This window comes from Anser brachyrhynchus, assembly GCF_964034855.1.
Source record: "Anser brachyrhynchus genome assembly, chromosome: 3".
NCBI lineage: Eukaryota > Metazoa > Chordata > Aves > Anseriformes > Anatidae > Anser > Anser brachyrhynchus.
In genome coordinates, this window is record NC_137696.1 from 75,612,763 (window position 1) to 75,619,943 (window position 7,181).

Below are 7,181 nucleotides of genomic sequence, written 5' to 3' on the forward strand. Positions count from 1 at the left end.
TGGGTCATAATGAAAGAACTTACTATGAAGTTACAATAGACTCTTAACTCTGAATTTCCTGCCTTTTATACTACAAAAACTCACCCTTAACCTTTCCGTAACAAGGATTTTTCATTTAATGCCCCATAGGGTGAAAAGATAGATGAGCTGGTGGTAAGAAGAGGTACATAAATGCTTTGCACATTGACAGCTCCTACCCTGGAATGTGGTTTACAGGAAAAAAAATGCTGCCATATGTTGAAGAAAGTCTTCATATCTGTTTTTATTTCTTTAATACCTTCCAGACAACAGCACAGGACATGGCTCCTATCAGAACGGCAGTTTAAGTAGTCATGCAATGCCTGATATTTGGGAGACGCCCTATAATACCTGCATCAAACTATTGCTGTAACTCAGATTCCAACAAGCAGGAAATTTGAGACCTCTTACCCTTCCCTGTTGCTTTTATTATTATAGTGCACTGCATGCAAACATTTCAATTAGCTTCCAGCATGTACAGAGCACCGGCATTTTCTCCTGGCAAAACAACTGCCAGATTTAACCACGTAGACTGTAGAGCGGAAGGACTGTTCTACTATTCAGGATTAAATACTGGCTATCTCTCCAAGGTTCAGTGTTAAAAAGCAGACAGGCTGGTAAAAATTCAAACAAATCATACAGAACCTATAAGCATTTGGATCTAGCTTTACAATTAATCTGAACCTAACAGTGATGTCATAAAAACGTTATTTTTCCTAAAAAAAAAACAACAAACAAACAACAAAAAAAACCCACTTGCTTAATTTGGGTTCATTAACCAATAATTAGGAAAATGTAAAAAAATAATTAAAATTAATTAGGCTTATTTTATAGTGATCCTCTTGTTAAACAAAACTAAAATGCAGGAACATTCTCCAATCTCCAAAAGTGATGTGCTGAAATAAGTAAGTATGAAAGGCCTACTCAAAGTCTGAAATTGAGATGACAGGACACAATGTCCAAATGTATTTAATCCTTCTTTGCAGGGGATATTATTTAGGGCTTGTGACCAGAATTGGTCAGAGTGACACAGAATTGGGAACAGACTGGTTCATGAACAGACGTGAGTGGACTGATATTTTTATTGGTTCTATAAAGGTCTTAATGTATGCAGAGAAGTGTAGATAGTCTATGGTTTTCTCTACCAACTTTGTAGCACAGCCCTACTTAAATCTGCTCCAGGACTGCAGCCTGTAAACTCAAATTGGAATGGAGGTTCAGCACACAGTTCTCATCTCTAAAAAGAAAGCACAAAATATTAACTAGGTTGGACAAAACATCTGTCCTCTTTGCAGGTGGACCACCAGATGGCTAAGCTAAATGTTGTGTGGTACAATAAGTACCTACCTGGACAACAGCAGTTAGAGTAAACATCTTGGAGGAGGTGACAAAAGTGTAAGTTTTGGTCCTAAGTGAGTATTAAAATCATTATCCATTGCAAAATTCATAACTATTCCCTGCAATATAACCAAAACTCATGTGTACCCACTAAAGTACTGGCAACTCTAACTGCTTTGAAATGTAAGGCTAACATTGTCTGTGCTTAGTATACCATCCAGTGCTGCTAGTGCACTGCCAGCTGCCTCCTACATGCTTACGCAGAATATAGGTATCTTTCACCATCCATTTGAGTGCTTAGAGAATGATATTGCCTTAAAATATTGGAAGTCAGTTACACTTAGTCTCCTTCAGGATCAAGAAATGTTATTCCGAATGGCCCTCTTAGACTCTCAGGGCTTGTCAGAATCCCAAATATAGGTGTCGGTGACTCTCTTTGCATCTTCTCACCAAGGCTTGCTTGCCCACCTCCACCGTCAATGGGTGGTTATATAGCATGGCTCCTTCTGGTGCTGAGAAAATTTTACTGTCATGCCATCACTTAGAAAGAACTTAAATGCAATGTGAATGGAGACTCAGCTCAAGTGCCAGACTCCTAATGGTTCTCATATTACCATTTCAGTGATGTGCTTAGGTGATTCTCTCATCAGACTGGCTTTTTATCTTTCTGTTGGGAAGGTTATAAAACAAATAAATGAAGATGTCATAACTACAACTTCTGTTTCCTGAGATCAGCTAGCTTTAACCTAACAATAAATAAAAATCACTCTTCACAAATATAGCTTTTAGATGTGTTCAGTATTTAGCAATCTACAGATAAACTCAAAACCTTTCTGTTCTTGTGTAATTCTACTGGATTAAATCATGATGTTTCAACGTAAAATGCCTTGACTTCATCAGTATTCAGTATCCCTGTTAGAGATATTTTGCATTTTGTTAACAGTTACGAGTAATTTCGCTTGCATATATTTCATACTTATTTTAATTATTTAATTACTATCCTGACTGTTACTGGCTGCAACACAGGGCTAACTGGTGTTCATAACTACTAGAAATGAAGTTTGTCAAATGCCAACCAAGAACAGCATGGACTGTGTTAGACTTTTCTTTGCTGAATCTTGTGGGATAAGCGGATCACTTTCTGCCAGTTCTGTCAACGGTTTTCACAGAGACATTATGAAAACCAACATCTCTCAGGCCAAAAGCAAACTTCACACATTTTGAAATAAATCATTCTTGGCAGCTTGTATCAAATGATTATGGAAAAAGTTGTGGGAGTTCAATCCTTCCTGCTTCTGTCTGGAACCTTGTTGTCCAATTAAATGTCCCACATGGCCCAGTCAGGAGGCTGCTCACTTTTCAAAACCAACGGGCAAGACTGATATCTGGAGTCAGATTATATTTTTGGAAACCAAACCAAAGAGCTTTCTTTCTGAAATTGTGAGATTTTATTAAATCCATCTACTGATGTTAACTAAATAGTATGATCCTCCCTCTTTTCAATAATCCACATCATTGTAGCACCTGGGCTCTCTTGTCATGGACAAAGACTTGTACACCATGTAAGGCTAAATATAGGGTCAATCTTCTTCTCTGTCAAAGCACAGCAGGGTTTAGAATTATGTTAGACACAATTTTACTTGTTACTGCTGAATAATGGGGGGGGGGGGATTAAAGGTATTTAGAGCTCCATGAAAAAGGAATGAGCCTGCATTACCTCTTTTGAAAAGGGGTCCATTTTGTTGGTAGATTAACTACTATTCCATATTGTTCTGTGATTTATATCACGGGGGCCTACAGGTCTGGATAGGAGCCATTTTTATTATTACAGGAATTTACAGAAATAATCTCAGGACTACAGATCCCTTTAGACAGGCACTTCAGACATGATTAAATGCCCTTGCTGGAAACAAAAATCAGTACTTAGTGCAATGCGTTTCACATGGGCCCTGGAGCCATTTTTCTGCTTCCTTTCCACTGGCAGAGAGATATCCCAACACCTTCAAATAGCTCCTCTAGTCTGCTGTTTTCCCCCAAAGCGTGCAAGATCCACTTTTCCTTTATGGATCTTTAACTCTTTGGATCCCTAATGGAACCTACAGGCACAGAAAGTGAGAGAAAATGCAAATTTTTATTCTGCAGTGCTAATACTTTACCCTAAGTACTACTTATGTTATGTGATAACTGTGCTACAGTATAACCATGCCCTCTGCTGCAACAGAGTGGGAGCAAGACCAGAGAGAAGATCAAGAGAAAGATATTTTCTTCCTTCACTAAAAAAGAGGGAAGGCTGTCTACATTGCTGCCAAAAATCCCTCGTGGTTGGACATTTTTAGTACGACAGCTGACAAACTACAGCATAACTCATTGAGGACTCACAAAGTATCTGAGAAAAACCTTGTGTTGAAACTTCACATCTGAATTTGCAGCTTATACCTATCTTGAGACCACTTCTACTTGAAGTTCATCTCCAGACTGGAATTTCAGACCTTTTGTGTTTAGGATCAGTAAGTATTAGGCCCCTTATAGATAGGGGTAACTCTGAGTTGATGTTTACATCTAAAAGGAAAAGAATTAGTTTCAGGGACATATCTAGGGCCCCTGCCAGCTGACAGACCACACTGAACCACCTAGGTAAGCTGCTGTGAGCAGGCAGAGACAGCAAGCACTGGCTTGCAGTGATGAGTTACATGGTGAGTGTATGGCTGCATACCAACATATTTCCCTGCAAACTTCCCTGAGGGAAAGGAAAATTTTCCAACACAAAGCTAATCACTGCCACTACTTCTGGCTTCTTCCAGAAGCCAAGCTGCATGAGTTTAACTGATAGCAAAACAGAGCTCTCTGCACACAGCAGTTTTCATTTACAGCGTGCAACCACACAATAACTGAAAAAAATGTGAGGAAAAAAGCACAGCAAATAAAACAGTCAATATTAAACTTGAGTGGAGTTGTTGATGAGTATACAGAGATGGCTCTGGTGCTTTGTGACATGCAGCAGTGCCAGATCTTCTTTCAGCTTCCAGCTGAGGCAAGGCCTGAGGTGCCAGTGGTCACATATGAGTGGTCAGTCAGGAAAACAGAAGTGGAGGGGAAGGCACTCCACTCATCCCATACCTGAGAGCAGGAGTTCTGCACATCTACAGCAACATGAACAGCCACGGGCACAAAGGTGAGATGATGCTAGTTCCCCACACAAGACTCTTGCTCTGTAGAGATACAGCACTGCATGGTGTCACCTCCTCTGGCTGAGGCAGAAGCTCCAAGGTCCTGTTACATTCCTGCAGGGGTGCCTCTGAATGCATCAAGCCTCCGTCCCAAGCTGAAGGATGCTGTCAAACAAATGCAAGGAAAAAAAAAAATAAAATAAAAAAATCTGTCAGTCAGAAAGCAGCAATTTCTTCAAAGAATTGGTGTTGTGATGGTTTTCCAAGCAAAATAAAAGGCATGCTGCCTACTCTGTCCCACTTGGAGCTCTGCAGTCAGGTTGAAAGGGAAGGGATTTAAGGAGGGATTTTCGGTGAAATGAAGGAATGTTGGAGACTGGCCGGCAACATCTGGAGAGAGGGGCTGGGATTTGGCTTTGGGTTATTTAACCTTTCTGGCTTGATCTACTCGAGCTTCTATTTTCAGTCAACAGTTGAGCAGTACTAAAATAATTTCAAGAAAGTATTGAAAAGGTTCTTCTAAGATGTGACAACACACGTTCCATTATAAAACAGTTCAATTTTCATAAAAGCTCCAATTATTTGAAGCTGCTGTAACTATAAACATCCATCTCTTCTCAGTAATCTGTAAACATCCATATCTTTTCAGTAAAATACTTTATTGTAAAAATTGTCACCCAATTCTTTTTGCAGTCATGCTGGCTGGGGAAGTGAATGGGACTGGAAGAACTTCTGGTTTAGGCAGTGTAAGAAAGGCTGGCACAGGAACCAGGTCTGTTTGTGCTTACAAAGGAACTTAAGGCACTGGCACAATGATGTGAAGGACTTGAAGAGCAAAAGTTCCTGGTAAAAGAACTGAAAAATAAAAAGTATTTAGAGATTATAGGTGACACTCATTCTCAAAAGAAAAAGCAAGAAAACAGAACAAAATAAAGCAAACAAACAAAAATAGATTGGGGTGAGCAAAAGGAAAAAACTAACAGCTACACCTTAAGTTGTTACATAAAATAGGGCTCCAGCATGGCAATTTCACAGATGGAAAGAGCAAAAGATCTTCAGAGCAACAAGTGGACTTGTATGGTGTAACTCACATAGTAGATTAATTACAGAGTTTAACCTTTACCAGTTAAGGTGGGTTTAAGTCACATTCTTTAACCTAATCGTGTGTGATATAACCTCAGGCCAGCAGGGACAATAACAGATGTCCAGCCATGACATGAGCTTGCATGATGAAATAAAAATGATGGCAGTTTCCCAAAACTTAATATATGACAAATGTGATCTTTTCTGACAGAAATAAATTAAAAAAAAAAAAAAAAAAAAAAAAAAGCTTCAATGGTTCAGGAAAAAAAAAATAGAACAAATTAAAAAATGTTTCAGGTACAACAAATTTCTTCATAACGTATGACAGGACAGAGTTGGGGCCAAATACTAGAATTAAGTGGTGCATTTGGTTTAAAAATAAGAACTTCTTGCCACCTTCTGTTAGTTTCTCAGGCAGCTGTGCTGTAAGGATGTTTCTATGCTGTGGCCTTGCTTTACTTGCCATGAAATACCGAAATACACCACCCCGACATCTTCCCTTATAACACCCTAAAGGCTTCAGTATTTGTCCAGAGGCATAAAATGTCTCCCTCCTCATGCTAGACATCCAGTTTCTGAGCTGTTTTGTTGCCCACGTGACTGCACCCAAGCACTTGGTGCTGGCAGGGACAGGAGTAGAAACAATAATCAAGCAAAGCATGGGTGATCACTGCAATTGGTTTGGTGATGGGGACAGTTATTTGTTTGACTTCTACATATTAGAGTACAAATCAGAGTGGAAGGGAATATGCCATTCAAGCTGTAGTATCAGTATATACAAACCCCCAGTATAAGGGGAAAAAAGGAGGGGAAGTCAGAGATGAAAAAAATTCATTTTCCCAATGAAAATACAAATAAAAAATAGCTATATGATTTACTCCACTGGGTTTTCCAATTCTTATTTAATAGAAATCCAAAAAAAAGTGAATATAATGATAAAATATAAATACCTTGATCTTCAGTGCTTGCTTACTCACTCCAGTGAATATCAGCAATTCTTTTTGGCGTCATTGATGCTCAACATTCCTGCCTTAGACCACCAAAGGTTTGTTTGTTCATGTGAATGCTGTTGCTCATTTTCCCATAGGTATATTTTCTCCAGAATTTAATGAAGTACTTTTTGTTCTGTGATCTCAATCTGAATTACCTCTTAGGCCAAGTTGTTTGTGTATTCCTCCAGCTCCTGAAAGGTACTCTTCAATTGCTAATCTACTTACTGGTGATATCATTAGACAGTTGTTTCTTATACTCATCTTACAGTGGAAGAAATATTGTTCACTGACGTTACTATGGGCAAAAATAAGAACAAGGCACTGATGTCATACCAGACACACAGGTCCCACTTCTTACCTTAGTGGACAGGGTTCAGGCTGAATCACCAGTGAACATGAGAGTTGTCTCACCTGATTGTCTACAACACCATTAAGTTCAAAAATACCTCAGATGTGACCTTTACAAAGGGAGACTTGCTCCTTTTCTTTACCCCACCTCAACCTTTGCCCTCCAAGGCTGCATAAAACACTGCTTTTTTCTCAAAGGCTTGTGTTAGTGTTGCAAATATGTCCTAACGCTGGG